At 39.0% G+C, this 20,414-nt stretch overlaps 1 long non-coding RNA gene across 4 annotated transcripts in view; it reads left to right on the top strand.

Moving 5' to 3' along the window:
- LOC126514010 (uncharacterized) overlaps positions 1–20,154 on the top strand; it is a 129,361-nt gene extending 109,207 nt beyond the window's left edge. For 2 of the 4 annotated variants that reach the window (XR_007595489.1, XR_007595484.1), the window contains 2 exons: positions 17,035–17,131; positions 20,076–20,154. This is a non-coding gene — a long non-coding RNA (uncharacterized lncRNA). The remainder of the gene's footprint in view (positions 1–17,034; positions 17,132–20,075) is intronic. The other 2 variants (XR_007595483.1, XR_007595488.1) reach the window with 1 other exon arrangement.
- The last annotated feature ends 260 nt before the right edge of the window (positions 20,155–20,414 follow it).

The following is a 20,414-nucleotide window of genomic DNA, read 5'->3' as shown; positions in this document are numbered from 1 at the left end:
AACCCATCTCCTCTAGGAGTAGTGGACTGGGGTAACAGACATACGCCACCACATCTGTCATTTTTGTGTTTGGGGGATCAAACTCAGGTCATCTGGACTGTTCAGTGGTACTGAGCCATCTTACCAACCCAAGTTTTGTGATTTAATTCCCAGACCCTCTTTAGAATCTAGCTTCACAATAATGATTAACTCTTTACAGATAATGAAAATTCAAATTAGAAAGTTTAAATGCATGATAAAGTTACAAGCTGAGAAGGATATCAGATATACTTATAGAACTCAGTAGTATCCTGTTAGGTACTTGCAGAACTCATGTTCCAGTGCCTAGGAGCCTTATGGGGCCATTTTCATTCAAACCATCCCACCCTTTAATCTGAATTCAAGCCTGAGAACCATAGCTACAGCCTGCCTGCCTTTCTCTACAAGAAGCATCTTTTTGAACCTTGCTGGTGAAGTTGCTTCTTTTCTTATCTACCTCTCATGGCAAGACCTGCTGCCAAAAATAAAGGTCAAACATTTTAATCTGTTAGGATTGAGAACAATGGACTGTTTAATATCAGACCCTGTAGAGCAAAATATAAGAAAAAGAGTCCCAGGATGAGGACTCTCCTCCAGGACCAGTCCTCAAAAGAGTTCCCAGGGAAGGTGCCAGATGCTGAAAAAAAGAGAGGAAAAACCTGGCTTCAATGAGTGTGAAAGTAATAAATGATTAAATGAATGAAAAAGTTTTGAATGCTTTTAGTCCTAGAGCAATCAACAGATATTCCTGAGCATCTGCATATTTTGACTATATTTCTTGCAATCACATAGTCTTAAGAAAGCATGTGTATGATTCCCAGTTTTTAAGACTATAGAATCTTTGCTGATGGTGTATTCTCCTTTATTCACTCAACAAACACTCCTATGTTCTGGGTACAAGCAGTACAAAATTAAGAAAGATCTCTGTCTTTATTAAAAGCCATAATTTATTAGTAGAAAGAAATAATTGCATTTAACAGTACTTCAAATTGTGTTAAGAATTGAACAAGATGCTGTCTAACTATACAGTAGGAATTTCTGGATGAAATGGACTTAAACAGACACACCTATTAAATTCAATCTTAGTCCTTTTATATAATCATTTAAGACATATTATAACAAGGCCTCTGAAAGATCTATTTCATTGATTTTTTTCAAGACAGAGTTTTTCTGTGTAGGCTTGGCTGTCCTGGAACTTACTCTGTAGACCAGGTTAGCCTCAAACTCACAGATATCTACCTATCTCTGCCTCCCAAGTGCTGGGATTAAAGGCATGTGCCACTGCTGCCTGGCAATATATTTTATTTTTAATAATAAACCCACTTCTTCAAATTAAAAGCTTTATATTCCAAAGTTTTAGGAACTATTTTTTTTCACTTTTCATATGTGTGTGTATGTATGTGTGCAGACGACATATGTGTGCATGGATGCCAAATGATAACCTCAGCTATCATGTCTCATGTGTCGTCCACTTCGTTCTTGAGGCAGAGTCTTTCATTGGTCTGCCCCTTACTAAGTAGGAGAGCCTAGCCAGCCGAACGGTCCCAAAGAGCCTTCTGTTTCTGCATTTCTGCTCTGGGATTACAAACACACACCATCATACCCAACTTTGAAGAATGTGGTTTCTAGACGATCAAACTCAGGTCCTTGTGTTTGAAAGGCAACACTACTGGAGCTATAGCTCCAGTCCTTAGGAATCTCTTCCAAAGGCCTTCCTCCCTTTAATGCACTCTGACAACTGCCGGCTGCTATCCTTAAGGATCTTCCCAGCATCCGGTGCTTTTATTTTCTAATTCAAGTGAACTTTTCCATCCTTAAAGTTCTTCTTTGAAAGGAAGCATCACTTAGTATTTAAGGTCAGATCTAAATCTGGAGTATCACAATACATCAGAGGCATTGCCTGCAAGAATACCTAGGAATTGCCGCAGCATAGCTAGGCTACTGCTTAATTTCCCCCACCCCGTTTTTCTTCTTTTACTTTTAAATTTTATTTTGTTTGAATTTTGGGTTGTGAGAGGTTTCAGGAGCGTAGGGCAGATGCAAGGGTTGGGAGATGGGTGGGACCACAGGATACGTGGGCAGATGCAAGGGGATGGGAGATGGGTGGGACCACAGGATACATGGGCAGATGCAAGGGGATGGGAGATGGGTGGGACCACAGGATGCATGATGGGAGAAGAAAGTAGGGAGGGTAGGACAAAAGATGGGTACACGGTACAAGAAAGGAGAGGGAAAACACATTATGCTTTGTGTATTATACACCATGTGTATAATACTCCATTATCTAAGTCCAGCGCATATTCAGTGACAGGGGCTCATGTAAGAACAAAAGTAACAGCAGTCTCGGGCCACTGGTCCTATTCTAGAAGTTGCATACAAAATACTCCTTTGAAAAATACTGCCTTGATTATTAATTGAAGTAGTTACCTTCATTTTCAGTGGAGTCGTGAAAATTAAATTAATTCCAAATTGCCTGTGAAATTATATGAAGCTTATACGTTAGCCTTAAAATAACAGGTTTCTCTCCTTTGACCAACTTCAGACTTTTGAGAATGAAAATATATCTATTTCCGACTTTGTCTTTCACTAAAAGCCACAGCTTACAATTTCTTCCTTATTTTGATTACCGAGGCTGTCAGCATAACAGCACAAAAAGCTCCATAAATTTATGTCAAAGAGAAAATAGAAAACCTTCTCCTCCCTGAAACCAACTGAAAACATTCGTACTCAAATTCTTTGCCACTTAGTCAGCAAGCCAAACCCAGTTTCACTGTAGAAACAAGCAATTGTCAAATATCAAATAAGTGAAGAACTGTGTTAGCATGGGCATTGGTTTATTTCATACATGACTGGAGTGATTTGGAGGCTTGAATATTGGGTTTAGAGAAAGCAAACATTTCCCCTAACAAAACCTAACCTACTCCAATGGTTGACTTAAGGCTAACATTCATTTAAGCCAAGTATAAAAGCGGTATTGAAAGTCCGGGTCGTGCTCTCTGATATTCAGGAGTTATGGTGAGCAACTTGTCAGCTGGTTCCTGGAGTCTCTATCAATGCCAGCAAGAACAAACACTGGTTTGGTAATCCCCCTCATGCCTTTCAGAAAGCAGCCATGATGTGGTTGTTTCTCGAATGCATGCCTTCTTTGGCAGCACTCAGAGAATTGTCTGCGGAAGGAATGATGCCAAAGTTCCTGCTATGGGATTTTAGACAGCCTTCTGCATTTATACTCAGACACAGAGCACCAGACCAGCGTGTGATAGACCGAAGACTGGACTGTGCTCCAGTCTCGAGTCCATCACCCACCAGCTGCATTAACTTTAGTAACTTCTTTGAGATTTTCTTCTTTAAAAGTGTCCCGGGAGTAAGAAATACCTACACTGGCAGATGTATTTTGATGGTTAAATGAATCAAAATACGACCCAAGTTAGCACCAGGAAATGTTAGCTTCTTATTTTTGTGTCATGCTACAAGGGTCTGGGAAAAAAAATCTGACAGCAACCTTTTAATATGTATATATGTATACATATGTATTAAATGTTTGTATATTAAAATACCATTGCTTTGCTTTCTGTCTCTACTGGAATAAATCTGCCTGTGGAAGCTTTCCTAACGTTCACACGCAGGACATTGTGTGGTTCAGTGTATTCTAGACACTCTGAGAGGGTAAGCTGAATATTTAAGTGCTCCCCAATGTCAGTGCATGATTTAGGAAATTATGTATATTAGAATGCTATGCTGCAACGTGATACGCTAGGTCTCAGTGAAGCTGTGGTTCCTAATTCAGACAGTATTAAGTTTCTCGGCTTCAATTTTATTACCGCGTAGATCATTGATAACAAGTGAATCCAGCCAACCATGGAAGTACTGCTAACAAGAGAAAAGCATTTGAATGTATCCAGAAACCACTCTATGGTGTGTCACACAAAACACATCGCTTACTTCAGAGACATTTGCTGGAGCTCTCACTAATGCATGTTTACCAAATGCGTGTGCAATCACCTCTGTCTCCAGTCTCTGAAGGTTTGTGCTACAGCATCAAACTCAGCTTTCCACGGGAGAGGCGGTGTGACTGAGGACAGAGCACAGCTTCCCCACGCTAGAAGCAAAAGTCGATAATTTGGTTCTCAACCCTTTTCAGAGTCGCTTCTACTCTCAAGCTAGCCAGGCTACGGTACTGAACTTTTTGCAAGTTATTTTCCTTACTTTCTTCTACTAATTAAAAATGATACTGTCTCCCAGAACTCCCTCTTACGCACAGAGCCGAGAAGAATCAGCACCTCCCCTCCTTCCCAGCCATTTGTTCCTCCATTAGAGCATTTTACTTAAACGCTTTTCATACTAGAATGTACTTTAATTCTTTTCTTCTCATACAATCTTGGCTTTTTGGTTACATCCAGACTTGATACACTGCTTTTTATTAATTAAATGTGTTCTTTGACAATTTCATACAAGCATATGACACGTTTGGACTACTCCCATCCCCACCTTTCTCAGTCCTCCTGTCCCTGTCAAACCACCACTTGCTACAAGTCCTTTTCCAATGTTCATGTCTTTGTATTCATGTATTTTAAAATACATTTATTATTTAAGGGAGTGGGGAAACGTGTGCCATGGAGTCTATATGGAGAGCAGAGGGCAGCTTAAGGGAGACAGTTCTTTCCTTCTTTTTCAGTGGGTACCACTGAAAAAACTTAGTCAGGCTTGGCAGCAAGTGCTTTTATACATAGGGGCATCCCACTAGCTTTTCTTCACTCAAACACAGTATGAGTTGGAGCTAGCCATCCTTTGGGTCACCTTGACACTTTGTAAGTATTCTCCTCCCACCTTAGCTGTCTCTCTGCAGGTAACCACATCTATTCCTCATGCCATGTTTTCTTTTCCTAAACATCATAAGGGTGGTTAGGCACCTCTGTTTTTTTTAATGCAGTTCTAGCCCAGTTGTTGCTCTGACAACCAGTTGTACAGAAGTGTAAGGGGACAGGACTTGTTTCCATGACAGTGAAGTTTTGTTTTCTACATTAGGGAATTTTCGCTGCAACATTTGTGGGAGCCAGCTCAGCTATTTTTGAGTTACATATAAATCTGGAAGTGTGTAGTTAAAGCGATGAGGAACAAGATAGTCCCCCTCAGCCTTCTGTCAATAGGATAACACTAAGGTATTTCCTATATAGCTACTCAAACTGTTTTCAAATAATACAAATCACATTGGTTTATAATCCAGTGGATATAAATGACGTTTTGTCTCAATGAAAAAGTATAGAGTTTAGGGCAATGATTCTCAACCTTCCTAATGATGCAATACTTGAATACAGTTCCTTATGTTGTGGCGACTCCCAAACATAAAATCATTTTCAATGCTAATTCATAACTGTAATTTTGAATTATGAATTGTAATATAAATATCTGTGTTTTCCAACAGTCTGAAGTCAGCCCTGTGAAAACGATCATTTGGTCCCAAGGAGTTGTGACCCACTGATTGAGAACTACTGGTTTAGGGATATTTTTGTTATGCAAATGTACATACACTTCTGAGTTTCTGAAGCATTTTATCAGCTCCCAAATCAGCATGCATGGTTTCCAGAATAATGAAGCCATTCTAAAGTATTTGAACTACTTAAAAATAAACATTTTCGAAAAACTACTGGAAAAAAACAAAGCAAATGAAATGTTAAATTGTATATTCAGGTCTGTTCTGTTCAACATCTTAGTTTAAAAACATGAAAAACTAGATTTATCCTTTCAAGTTAAATATTTTCTCTTTTAGTTTATAGAAATACATTATGGAAGCTAGTCAAAAATGGAATCATCACATTACAAATCTAAAACATAAAAAGTTCTACTTTCTGACATGGTCTTTAAATTTGCCTCAAGATGATTTTCAACTTAATACCCTTCTTTAAATACGGGTAGAAAATCAGAGGTCAGCCAAACGTCTTGACGTTGTTAAATTATGTTTTAAATGCAGTCCTGAAAACTCTCGTTTTCATTCTCTAATCTTAATTCAGAGAAAATGGAAAACACAAGGTTTCAGTCCCCAAAGAAGCATCAGTTCCTCAAGCGGCTGATTTGGGATAAATGGTCCTGCATGTGTGCCCCATGAGCTGAGTTAATGTCACTGTGAATACTGCACTTCACCTTTCTGGTTTGTTCTAATATTTCCAGCGTATTGGTTTAGTGTGTAAAAGGAGTGTTGGAAGACGGCTCTTGAAACCGTGAAGGCAGAAGGCTGCTGTTTGTCTGGAAGGAAAACTCCAACATCTGACAATAATTCTCTATCTTTCACTTGGATGGGTGACATAATTGGTTATAGCCATGGCTTTTCTTCACACACAAATTGAACTGTTTCACAAGAGGTTGACTTGGTTCTTTTTCTCTTCAAGAAGTAAAAGTTATGTATGATGCCATTTTTAGTTTCTGCCTGAGACTCAATAATATGCCCAGTGTTAGCAACCAAACCCATTATCCAGTCACCACAGTTATTTTTAAACCAGAGAAGTTTTTCTCTGAGTCGTCAAATGTGTTTAATAATCTGCAACAGTCCTATGTACATTATTCTTTCTCGAGCAGTTCATGTATATTTGTGTGTGTGTGTGTATGTGTGTGCACATGTGTGTGAGAACACTTTCATGTCATGGTATATGCATGGAAATCAGAAAACAATATCTGGGAATTGGTTTTTGCTTTCCTTCCACTTCGGGATCCAAATCAGACTGAGGTCTTCTGGTTTGTGTGGCAAGTGCTTTAACCTGCGGAGCCAGGGCCTTGACCTTACTCTTTGTTAGCACTGGCTATGGACAAAAGCCTGCTCAAATAACAAGCTGTGTCATTCTTCTGAATTACTTTGGAGAAATACCAAGTATAGTTTAAGATGTTCAGACTGGCCTCCATACTTCCTCCCTCGAAAAATTACTGTTTGATTTTATTCTCACGTGTTTTAAGAAATGCTAAATTTTTGTGTTTATTATTTTTTTACAGTCACATAACCTAAAGGTCAGACCAACCCACATTCATCTTCAAATATTCAGCTAAAGTTTCACCACCTCCTTCCAGCCTCCCTCTACTCCCATAGTTATCAGCAGCATGTCTTCCCTCGCAATCCTATGCAGGTAGCACCAATACATCATGACAAAATTGCTTGCTCGAGAAAGAGTGAGATTTCCTTCGGGACAAAATGGTTTCTGTTGCTTACCTATGTACGGCTAATGCGAATGTAGGATGTCTTATGTGGTCAGCAACCAACCAACATCTCTAAAAGAAATGATTGACCCAGACACGGGTTTTATGTGCATGTCATTGGTGAATGTTTATATCGCAAATGATGAAAGACCACAGATTTGGAATTCAAACTGTATTGGGATAGAAGCTTCTTCTATTTCATAAGAACTTTGTACAGTGGTCTTGGGTAAACCGTTTAACTACTCCACGCTTCTTTCCCCTGTCTATAAAAGTGAGAGATAATAACATCGGCCTTATAATACTGCTGTAAGAAACGATCATAACATCATGCCATCTGATTCTATGAATATCATTAAAAGAGTTATTATTTTAGGAAATCATTCTCATCCAATGCCACTTACCATAGAGAAAAAAGATGCCAAAATTTTCACCTACTATTCTCATTTAGTCCATCCAAGTAGTTCTATTACATTGTTGGCAATTATACAATGCTTAAGTAACAACAAACTTAATTATTAACAGATCCTGATATTATTTGAGTCATCTGGTGGGACACACCGTGATAAATAGGATAGATCATACCTAGCTATAATAACTAACCAATCCTGAAACTTCAGAACAAGGTAAGTTTGTTTTTGAAACCTCCAAACTGTGCTCTGGAGGCAATGGTTTCCTTACAAACCCCCATTCCAACTTTACGTGAGGCTTCTAAGGCTATCTACAGCATGCTCCTTAGCTACCTTTAATACTTCATTCTAGTTTACTGTGGCAGGGAATGAGGGACCTGAAGTATTGCCCTTTGGTTATGAGTTCTTCAATTATTGGATACATGGCACTTCTAAAACCATAGGACATTGGCTAATGTCAGTCATAATCTTTAGCCCAACTTCAAGAAAACTACAGAATATGGGGGGCCCATGAAGCCATTCTGTGAGCAGTAAATATTTTGCTACATCTAACAAATATGAAATGTTCAAAATGGTCATATATCTGTCTCAGATGTCCAGTCTAGGCTTCTCAGGTAGAATACATTAACCCAAAGTACAAAACAATTTTTAAATAATTAATAACTTTAGTGTGCGTATATCACACAGTTTGGATTATTTTAGAGTTAAAAATAGTAAGAGTTGTTGCTCTGAAACAGAAAACCAATTTGTCAAATTTGTCCAATTTGCTCAAAGGCTGTATGTTCGGACATGACTAAAACCTTATTTGAAGTGGATTTTTAATAACCTTGCCTAAAAGTATATGAAATCATATTTAAAGTTTTCTAGCCTATGTAGGAGACCCATATCAAATTTGAACTTCGCCAGTCATTTGCCAACTTACAAGTCAACTCTAGTTTTTACAAGCCCTAAAATCTCCATCACCAGTTGTGTCTGTCGAAAACTTTCTGAGACTTACAAAGATTTTCGAATATCTCCTTTACTTACTTGTAACATTAGAATGTTCCATTTTTAAAACTCCAAGGTAGCTTCCTTCTCAGAAAATACACTATACTGTGGCTCTATCAGGTTACTTCTTTAGTAATATGGCAGGATATTAATGAAAACATTCCACATATAATACTTTTTTATTAACATCATTTCATATGCATAGGTCTGAAGGTGTCACTTGTTTGTTCCCGCCTGCCCAGAACCAAAATAATCACACAAAACTTTATTATTTAAATCACCGCTTGGCCAATCACTTAAATATATTCCCAGCTAGCTCCTCAATCTAGAATTAACCCATTTCATTATTTTATATTTTACCACGAAGCTCATGGTGTACTGGTAAGGTTCCAGCTGGCAGCTCACGTCTTTCCCCTCTGGCGGCTACATGGAGTCTCCTGACTGTCAGATCTTCTGGAATTGGAGTTACAGTGTGAGCTGCCATGTGGGTACTGAGAATGGAACTCAGGTCCTCTTGAAGAGCATCCAGTACTCTTTTACCACTGAGCTGTCTCTCCAGCCCACAAGTAATACTTTTGAGTATTCTCTTGTCCAGGATCCCCCAGAAAGCTGTAAACTGATCTGATAGTGTTGTTGCTTAAATCATTTTTAGAAAACGCAGTAATGTGTTCTTTTGTATATCTTCCTCTAATGGCAAATTACTATTTTCATCAAGGTAGATTAGATTTTGTTGGAACCAAATGAAAGTTATTCTGAGACAAGTATTATGCATAAAATAAAACTAAATAAATTAAATGAATGGAAATCTTGGACTAAAATTGAGTGAGATTTAAAAAAAAAAACGAAAATGATCTCTTTTCTAGAATTCTGGAAAAGCAGATCGCTTTAAGAGAGAAGTTTTAGAGGTAGTATTAGGTGAAGGTCATGTCCCTGAAACACGATTATTGCCTTCAGATTTGATGGAGGAAGCACAGTCAGCTGAAGATGTGAATTCTCTGAGTTGGTAACAAAGAGTCACCTTTATCAAACCGCTAGTGACTCGCGGCAGTTCACAATAAGGTACTGAAAATTCCGTCTACATGATTTATTACTTAGATGCTCTTGAAAATAACTTTTCTCCCAAGGCAGAGCTCCTTTGTAGTGAACTTTTAAACTATGTTTAAGAAAAGGAATAGCTAATACTTTGGTTTAATATCTCCAGCAGAAATGCATGTATATAAGATATATTATGTATATAAATATATGGCCATATCTTACTCATGAAATTATTTTATAAGTCTAAATATCTATTCTTTTCATTTTATACACTATATTACAGATGAAAATAGGGGAAAGGAATGTTTTTAGTAGGAAAAAAGGATTACATCAAATATTGTTTCACATGTAAAGATTTGAAAAGCAATTTCCAATTTAAAAAAAAAGAGAAATAAACAAAATAGCCTGAATGCCATTTTAAGGAAACGTGGGCTCTTCGTTATATTTCAGAAGCCCTAATGTTCTTAACCTTAGTGGTGAGAAAGAAAAAATACTATTATGTGTATATAAGAAAAAGTAGTTTATAATAATAATTTGTAACTGATTTATGAAAATTATGGCTTGTAAGCCCCTGAATTTTTTATAGCAATTTAATTCATTATTGGAAATGTTTCATATGTAGAAAAGAAATATATGAGGGTATGGAATAGGTGACAATAGGGTACTTTGGATGCAAGACTGCAGAAGAATTTCGTATAGCTGAATTATTGGTCCATTATTTCTGCAACACTGCAAAGAGCTACAGTGGATTTGGTGTTGGTCTGCTATTCCCCCCTGGAAAGAATCAGATCTGGCCTGCTCTATCTCTCATTACTGTGATGACGGCTGAATCCAGATGCTAAACACTCAGGGGGCACTCTACTGCAGTGTTAAAGACTCTGAATGAACACTTCATCCCCCAAGAATGTAGCATTCCAAAAGAAAACAGCCCTCCTTCTGACACTAGTAAAATTGTGAAGGTGTGTGATAAATCAGAGATCAAAATGAAAGGCCAGAAATTGCTAAAGGTGTACTGCCCCTCACGGGGGGTTTCTGCTTTTTTCTTTCCAATACATAACGCCACACGTTATAACTGTAACAACAAAGCTGTGGATACAAGAGCAGAAACAATGATAAAATGTTTGAACATTAAGTCAAACAATTGCTGCAATGCCCTTAAGATAGGTATCCTCTTTTTTCCTTCCTTCCTTCCTTCCTCCCTTCCTTCCTTCCTTCCTTCCTTCCTTCCTTCCTTCCTTCCTTCCTTTCTTATTCCTTCTTCCTTCCTTTGTTCCTGGGTTCTTCGTTTCCCTCCCCTCTCTCCTCACTCCTCTCTCCTCTCTCCTTTTGGTGGTGCTCAAGAACAAACCTGCGGGTTTACACATAGTTTACCACTAAGCTATGTCCCCCGCACCAAGAAAAGCAAAGTGACTCTAATTGAGAGCCTAGAAATACATAGAGATGCATCTACCTACGGATCACGTTCTGAAATGGGCAGAAATGTTTCATCCTTTGTACAGTGGTTTGTTCTACTTTCTTTTTCAACTGTTTTCTTCTTCCTTCCTTTTAACAGAAATTTTCATGTCTTCCTATTCATAAAAGATCAACTATAGCATTTGACAATTCCATTTACCTGAATCAACTTTCTAAAGAAATGAAAAAAAAACTCTAAATAAAACCATAAACCAAATTTTATTTATATAAAAGACAAATAAATTTGTCTGTAATCTATTTTTTCCCACCAAATGGTCAAAATATTTTAACTGAAAATATGCCAAAGATGTTTTTTAAAAATACTCATCTCCAAGTTTGGTAATCAAAAAGTGAAATACTATATTTCATCATAATATATATCATATCACTATAATATATAATGCCTGTCTGTGTAAATTAAAATATACTAAAATGAGTGTACTTGTTTTACTAAAATAAGTAATTCCTGACATTTTTTCTTTTTACTTAAAAAAAATATGTGGATGTGTACTTGTATGTGTGAGTATATGCTACTTGCAGGTGCTCATGGAGGCCAGGAAAGAACTTTGGATCCCCTGAAATTAGAATTACAGGTGGTGGTGAACTGCCTTATGTAGAGGCAGGACTTGAACCTGGGTACTCTGCAAGAACTACAAGTGTTCTTTCTTCCTCCAATCTATTTTTAAAATATTTTTTAAAGTCACTAAAATGCTGACAAAATTATTCATTGTGATATCTTTTAGCTTGCTTGTGCAATGACCCTAAAAGGCTGATATATTTGAACACATGGTCCCCAGATGATGGCACTGTTTTGGTAAGCTTTGTCTAACTGGCAGTTGTGGGCACCCAGGGAAGGCTTTGTGGATTAAAACCCCACCTTACTTCCAGTCCCAGTCTCTGTATCTTGATCCTTCAAGGTGTCATGAGTCTCTGCCGTGGGCACCATCATGGATTCTCCCACACCTTCCCCGTCCATTATGGACTAACCTGTGAGCCAGAATAGTCTGCCCTCTTATGAGTTGTTTCTGTCAACAAAAAGTGGACAAAAAAAAATCACACATAGTGTTATTTGCATTTGTAAAGTGGAAATAACCCCTACGTCTAAATTTATAGTAGGCTATAGTAAATTGTAATACATTTATAATGTACAAGCAAAATGACCTTGAAAGAGTTTTATCACCATTAGAAAAATATCCCATGATGATGGCTTCTTCAATAAAAGAAAATAGGGACAAAAAGAAAAAAATCAGTGGAAGAACAATTGAGGAAGACATCAGACTTCTACATTGACATATCTCTGACCTACACAGATACACACGCACACAAACAGGCACACACACACACACACACACGGGCACACGGGCACATGCGCGCGTGCGCGCACACACACACACATACACACACACACACACACACACGCACGCACAAGTGAGTTTGACCTAGTAAGAAGGGTTGAGGTGGAAGAGATGGGGGAAAGAGCATGATGGGGAAAAGCCAGTTGAGTCTTTGGAGTTTAGCAGAAGGAAGAGTAAAAGGACGAACAGGTCCTTTGAGGTCCCCTTGAGGACTTTCAGATTTCATGCTAAGAACAGTAAAGGACCACTGACAGTTTGGGCTGAGGGTCCTCAAGCTTTCACTGTCAGAGTGTTGTTTTGTTAGCTGTACTATACAGAGTCAAGTGGATACAGGAATAAGCCTCAAACATGTTCCCATAGCTGCAGGTAAGACACAAATTGCATATTAGGCAGGCTTCAAAAGTGCAGTCAGATACTAAAAATACGACTCAGCGGGTGGAATGTTTGCTATGCAAACGTGAGGACTGGGGTGCAAAGCTCTGGCACCTAGTCAAAATGCCGTCTGTGCTGGCGCTCACCTACAACCTTAGCACTGGAGAGGTGACTGTGTAAAGATCCTGGAAACCTGACTGGTCAGCCAGGCTCAACAAATGGTGATCAGTGAGAGACGGTACCTGAAAATAAATAGAAGGCAGAAAATGATAGAGGAAGACACTCACCATTGGCTACTAGCCTCTACAAGTCCACTCCTGAGTGCACATACAGGTACACAGGAGCACACACACACACACCACCACCACCACCACCACCACCACCACCACCACCACCACACCTCCCTCAACAAATATCAAGATAAAAATCAAGTGCAAAATGTTATGGGAGTCTTAGAGATGGGCCCTTAATTCTGGGAATTTCTAGAGTTAGCCAGAAGAAGGAAAAGAGGAATGGAATACCAAGCAGATTAAAAGCACTAAGCCTTGGAAGCATGATCGATACCTTCCTGACACACACAGGTACAATTAACACCCTGAGTTTGAAGGCCAAAAAGTCAGACCAGAAGAGAAATGTTCCATTCACTGAGTGAGTATCTTCCAAGCTTTGCCAGGTGGGTTAGAGTTTGGTCCATGAGTTAGCATGTGATGGAGTAATATTTGATCTATAGTAGGAGTGGAGCAGGTGGGTAAAGCAGAACACAGCAGACCTGGTTAGCAAAGAAGCAGGCTGTTAAGCAAGAGGTAGCACTGGAGACACAAAATACAAAAATATGTGCACTTGACAAATATTTGGGACTACTCTTAAATGAACGTGTCTGGAAGGCACTGTCTATGACTAGTCCTGTGAAGATGGACGCTTTAGAAATCCCATGCTTTGCATCACTGGAGAAAATCAAGACAAACTGATTTCCCATAGAAATAAGCACCAGGAGAGTATGAAGGGGGAAATTCCACTCAAAATTATTGAAGGAAAAGGAAAAGGAAAAGGAGAAAGCTAAAATCTCTACAAAGGAAACAAGCAATATATGTGTACCCACAAAAATGAGCAAACAAACAGTGTGACCTGAGCTATAGAAACAAGCCTAAAAGTGTAACATGTTTCCTGGTGTGGAAGATGACTCAAACCAGAAAAACACAGCTTCAAGGTGAAAGAACTCACCCCAGAGAAAGAATACATTTCCAGAACACGGCAGCAGATAAGCACAGCTGACTATGCCAAAGAAAATCAGGGAGTGGTCATTTGAAAATATACTGAGATTGTTTTGAAGACCAAAAGAAGAGATGAGAGCAGTTAATCACGCCAGTGCACAGATCATTCCCACAGCGGCAGGCTATGAGTCCTGCTATGTGCCTATTGCTGCCTCCTAATCTTCCCTAAAACACGTTCTGTTTGGCCTGACTTGACACTTGAGGTGCAGTATACGTCTGTGAAACAGAGAGATTTACTTCTCCCTGACAACTCCTCTATCCTCCGCCTCCCGCACTCAAGGAAGTCATCCAGACCAGAACACTCCGACCTCATTCCCACCCTTGCCTGCCAGGCAGTGCATCTCCATCGACACTGAAGACTGGGAAAGGACAGGTCTCCCTGTCAGAGAACAAGTACCAGGATTCAAGGCGTTTGCTGGCTTTGCCTTTTCCTCCCATAGTTCTCATTCTTTTCTAGCCACTGACTCTAAGAATGTCACTAGTCTTTATGTCATCTAAGGGATCTTCAGAAGAACACAAATATGCTTATTCAGACTAAATCACTTACTAATTAACTCAACAGATAGCTATTGTAACAAATAAGCGTTGCATAGTAGTGAACAAGGCCTGTCTTTGCAGAATTACTATATTGCCCAGGGTTCTCTAAAGGAACAGAACTAATAAAATTTGTATTTGCAGGTCTAAGTGGACTTATTAAAGTGTCTCACAGGTTGTGATCCAGATACTTCAGCTATGAGTGTATCCCATAATAGAAAGGCCAACGACGCAATAGCTGTTCAGTCCACAGACTAAATATCTCATCTGGCTCAATATGATGCTGGAGTCCGAGGATTCCAAGACAGCTGCTTCAGTAACAGGATAGATAAACTTGCCAGCAAAAGTGAGGGCAACCAGGCAAAAAGCAAAAGTTTTTGTCTTCTGTGTGCTTTTATTTAGACTGCCACCAGAAGGTGCGACCCAGATTTAAGGTGATTCTTCTGACCTCAACTGATCCAATCAAGAAAATTCCTCACAGGTGTGCACAGTTGCTTGCGTTTTAGTTGATTCTAGACGTAGCCAAGTTGACAACAAAGATTATCCATTCCAATCACCTTGAACCAAATCCACTAACCAAATAAACAAGGCTTTGTGATAGGAAGCTGAGATAGGCACCTTCCTGGATAGGCACGTCAAGGGAGACTTCTCTATCCATACACAGAGCCTCGCGGTGTCAGCTTATTCTGCGTGTAATAACAAAAAGCTCAGGAACTGTGCTGTTTTCTTTGGAAACGTTTATAGGCCTCCCTATTCTTTATATCCATAGGTACATGGAATATAGGCAGAAAAATATACTTCATTCCTGGCCTAGTAAAACTAAATATATTGGCTTCGGTAGCACCAGATCCTGCCCATTCATAAATTAATCTATCACGGTGGTCAGTGCCACTGAAAGGGCTCAAGATAGGTAACATAGACGTGGAATATTTTATAAAAGACACAGAGAAATAGAAATACTTAACAGATAAAGAGGTATTCTGATTTGGTTGGTGGTTTATTTAGATTATGGAATCTTATAGTCTCATCCCAAATCTGAGATTCCTATGACATACTCTAATGTACTGTGAATTGTTACATTCCTCCCAAATAACTGAGTTGTTACATTCCAGGTCCTAGTGTTGGGGACAGATGAGGAAGAACAGCGACAGTTCTATTACTTTGCATCCTTCTAGTTACCTACTCGAGGGCCACAGAGTTCGGGGGCAATTAGCTGTCAATTCTAGCATTATATGAGGTGATTAGTGAAGAGAGTGGGTTAAAGTTCTCCCAAGGTGCCTTTTCTCCGTGTGATTCTTCAGTAACGATGACAGCAGGATCGAGTGAGGCTTCTGGAAATGCTCACACAGGCATTGGGTGTAATCAGTACATGGGGAGTTCAGGAAGGTCCCGCGGGAGCAAGAGGATGAGGTCAAGAAGAAGTCATCTTCCAAAGATAATACAAGAAACAGCGAGTACTTTGCCATAAGAACCAAACAAATAAGACGCACATATTAACTGTGTGTATGCTTTTAATCTAATCAGATCAATGCGTAACAATGCCTTCTCATAGATATCATTGTTTATACTCTTGCAGTGTAATTTGTGCTTTATATATCTATCCTCCTGCCCTGTTATGAATTCTTTTCAGAGAAACAGTTCTTCAGAGGGGTTTGCTCTATGACTCTCACACTGTCTAGCACTGATTAAGAGCCGAAAATGCATTGACAAAATGAAATGGAAATATAAATGAAGAAGGCAGGTGTACCAAAATACAATAAGAACCCTCAGGTAGTACATAAAAGGATAATCAGATTAAGGTGACATCATTGCTCCTTAGAAATATATGAAAGAGCCATTGATTCTTTTTTTTTTTTTTTTTTTTTTTTTTTTTTTTGGTTTTTCGAGACAGGGTTTCTCTGTGGTTTTGGAGCCTGTCCTGGAACTAGCTCTTGTAGACCAGGCTGGTCTCGAACTCACAGAGATCCTCCTGCCTCTGCCTCCAGAGTGCTGGGATTAAAGGCGTGTGCCACCACCGCCTGGCTGAGCCATTGATTCTTAACAAACATTCTGATTGTTAAACTTGTGTCTGTTGTAGACATCCATTTGAGAATATCAAATACAGACCTTTTAAGATCACATAGTCCTGGATACTTGGCTTGTTAATACCTTTATTCTTTTCTAAAACATTTATTATTTGTTATGCACAAGGTACTGAGACAGGAATCAGAATCAGAGTATCAAATAGTTGTCGTGTTCATGTTTCTCAAGCATGAGTTTGAATGTAATTGTCTCTCATACGCTCATTGGTCGTGGCACGATTAGGAGGGGTTTTGGAGCAAGTGTGGCCTTGTGGCAGGAATTGTGTCACTGTGGGGGTGGACTTTGAGTTCTCTTATGTTCAAGCTATGCTCAGTGACACAGTTAATTTCCTGCTGCCTGCAGATCAAGATGTAGAACTCTCAGCTCCTTCTCCAGCACTATGCATGCCTATATGTCGCTGGGTCCAACCATGACGATAATGGACTGAACCTCTGAAACTGTAAGCCACCCCAATTAAATATTTTCCTTTTTACGAGTTGCTATGGTCATGCTCTCTCTTCACAGTAATAGAAACCCTAAGAAAGAAATTGGTACAAGAAATGGGGTATTACTGCGAGAGACCTGACCTTGTTTTTGTTTGGAGGAATTTGGACTTTGATATTTTGGGTTAGGAAAGCATTGGAATGCTTTAAGCACTGCTTAATGGGTCATACCAGTAGGCATATGGGACATACAATAGGCATTGTGGAGTCCTGGCTCAAAAGTTTCAGAGAAGGATCTTAGTATGTTGCCTAGAGATCATTCTTGTGATATTTTGGTGAAGAATGTAGCTGCCTTTTGCTGTTGTCCAAAGAGTCTGCATAAGGCTGAAGTGGAGAGATTTGGATTATTTCTCTTGGCAGAAGAAATCTAGAAACAGCCTAGTATTGGCTATATCGTGTGGTTATTAGTGTTAACTCTAATGAAGATTTATAATGAAATGAAGCGAGTTGAGAAAGTAAAAACACAATATGTACAATTCAGGGAGAAAAAGGGCAACAGGAAGTCAAATAGAGGTTAAATCCTATTTTCAAGGAGATAAACAGATTAAGAAATGAAATAAAGGGAATGGTGACCTCAGGGCAAGATCCTACCCAGCTCAGTTTCCAATTTGTAAAAAGGGATTATCAGTGGGTGTGGTGGTACACAGTTTTAATCCCAGCACTCCAGAGGCTGTAGCAGAAGGATCTCTGAGTTTGATGCCAGCCTGGTTTAGAGTTTCAGTTTCGGTAGAGCCAAACTTAGGGAACAAGTAAACTGCTCTCTATAACCCCTTCGGTCCTGCAGTTTTCCTGCTACCAGCACTAGAACCATGGGTACAATTCTTTCATGAAGTTCATCTGCCAGCATAAGATGCAGCTTGCCCTAATCCTGAGTAAATACTCCCAGAAGATTCAACCTCAACGATGCTGGTCTCTTAATCACAACTGATTTCCCCTATTAAGCTAACCAGCATCAGTTATCCCCCTAAAACAAAGGTTTCACTTCAGTCATGCTGGTCTCTTGTGACCCTGATAGAGTCTTTGAAGGACTCTCAGACTTCCCTCTGAAACTGCACAAGCCAGGCCTTCACCATTCCCTATCACTCTTGGTATTGTCTTTAATGTTCCCACAAGAGCTCAATAAGCTCTGGACATGCAGGGTTTTTTCAGCCCCAGGTTCCAAAATCCTTCACAATTCTCCAATAACAACATGGTCAGGTCTATCAAGGCAATAGCCCACTCTCTGTTGTCAATATTTGTCTTAGTTTGCTTGCTGTTACTGTGACGAACATCATGGCAAAAGCAAGTGCAGGAGCAAAGGACTCTCTTCATCTTTATAACTGACACTCTGCCAGGAAAAGAAGTCAGGATAGAACTCAAAGGCAGACATTGAATTAGAGGCCTTGGAGAATGTTGTTTATTTGGGTTGCTCCTCATTGCTTCTGGTCCAGCCTGCTTTCTTACACAACCCAGGATCAACAGAACAGTGAGTGACGTATCCCACAGTAGCCTGAGTCCTCTCATACCAATTGTCAACCAAGAAAACAACACACAGAGACTTGCCTACAATCCAGTCTGGAAAATGGAGGCGTTTTCTCAGTTGAGGCTCCTTCTTCCCAAATGAACCTGGCTTGTGTAAAGTTGGAAAAATAATAAGCTAGCTATCGTGCAGTCTAATAGCAGCAAACAAGGCGTAGGTACAAGCTACGCCATTACAAGCTCCGCAATAAAACCTTGTTTTTAAGAGAGAATGGTAGCAGGCATTTTTCAGGTCTGTTTTGCATATGCAGAAACATAGAGCTGGGGAAGCAATGTTTCAACTAAGCCTTCGAAAAATTACATTAACAGGGTGAAAAGAGAGAGAAGAGTATTTTAGTCTAGAAAGTTTTACTGAAAAAAAAAAGCCAATGATATTCAAAGCTTGAGCAGAAATGATTGTGGAAGGGGTATATGATTCTGGATAGAGAATGTCTTCACACAGTGTACTGAGGATTCTAAAATGTACACAAAACCAGGGAATAATGTGATACGTTAGTTTGTTTGGGCTGCCATAACAAATCATCACAGATTGCCTGGCTTGGTTTACACAATAGGCATTTCTTCTGTCTACAATCCTGAAGGCTAAATGTCCAACATCAAGGTATTATAGATTCTTTCTTATGAATCTTTCTCCTTTGCTTATATGTAAATGTCTTTCCTCTGAATATATCTGTGCTCTAATCTCTGCTTTTTGTGTGGACATATAATGCAAATGGTATTTTTGTAGTCACAGTTCAACTGAAAATTAAAGCTGGCTTTGGAGATGCAGTGTGACTCTCCCCTTCTCTAACCCCAAGCGTGTTTGTTGAAGTAAAATCTTGTCTCACATCACAAGATCTACCTGATCTGGGACAGAAGAAAAAAATTAAGAGACTATTGTATTGCCACTAATCTCATAATCCTTTGGTTTGATTTTTACTCTTTAAAGCTTTTCTTAAAGTATAAATATCTCAAAATTTATAACGTATATATATTACTAAGCTTTTTTTCATACTATTAATGATCATATAACATACTAACTAATTCTAGAAAAAGGCTTTATCTAGCTTCCCATACATGATTTCAGATCTGAAGCTCTATCAGGTAACTAGGAATTATGTTTTTGTACTCTGGATGTACATAACAAATATTGATCCTTTAACTTCTTTGAAATCTGCCACATATGACATTTAAAATATTTAAGTTTTCTGCAGTGAATCAAGACCATGCCTAACAGTGACCTTTGAAGTCTCCAAAAGGATGATAGGGCCCCACAATGATTGATTCCACCAGGACTATGAAGCACCACTAAGCTGACAAACATCACCTAAAGATTGGCTTTGGACTACAAACAGCTCAGGAAAATTTCAAGGTGGCTAACAGAACCCAAATTTTTCTTTTTAGGATCCCCTAAAGATGCAGTCACCCCCAGACAGCTTGAAGTAAATTTAAGAACACTATGCCCACACTTCCAAGAGTTGGGGTGAGTGGTTTTTGGCTTTCTTGAGGGGAGGTGTTATGGATATTTATCATTGTTTAGGGGTATTAGTTACAAGTTGTTATTGGTAATGGTCACTAAAAATGCTGAACCAAGGAGATTAGATTTAGAGTTCTTGCTTTGAAAAAGAAAAGGGGATAGAGATATGATAGGATAATGGGTACATTATTGGATCTACTTTTAAATCAAAAGCAACTGCAAGTTCTAAATATTTTACATTGAAATGTATATTTGCTGTTGTACAA

This window comes from Alexandromys fortis, unplaced genomic scaffold (genome assembly GCF_014885135.2).
Source record: "Alexandromys fortis isolate MF-2015 unplaced genomic scaffold, M_Fortis_MF-2015_v1.1 scaffold_17, whole genome shotgun sequence".
Classification (NCBI taxonomy): Eukaryota; Metazoa; Chordata; class Mammalia; order Rodentia; family Cricetidae; genus Alexandromys; species Alexandromys fortis.
The sequence above is the reverse complement of the archived record's forward strand: the minus strand, read 5'-3'. Positions and strand labels throughout refer to the sequence as shown.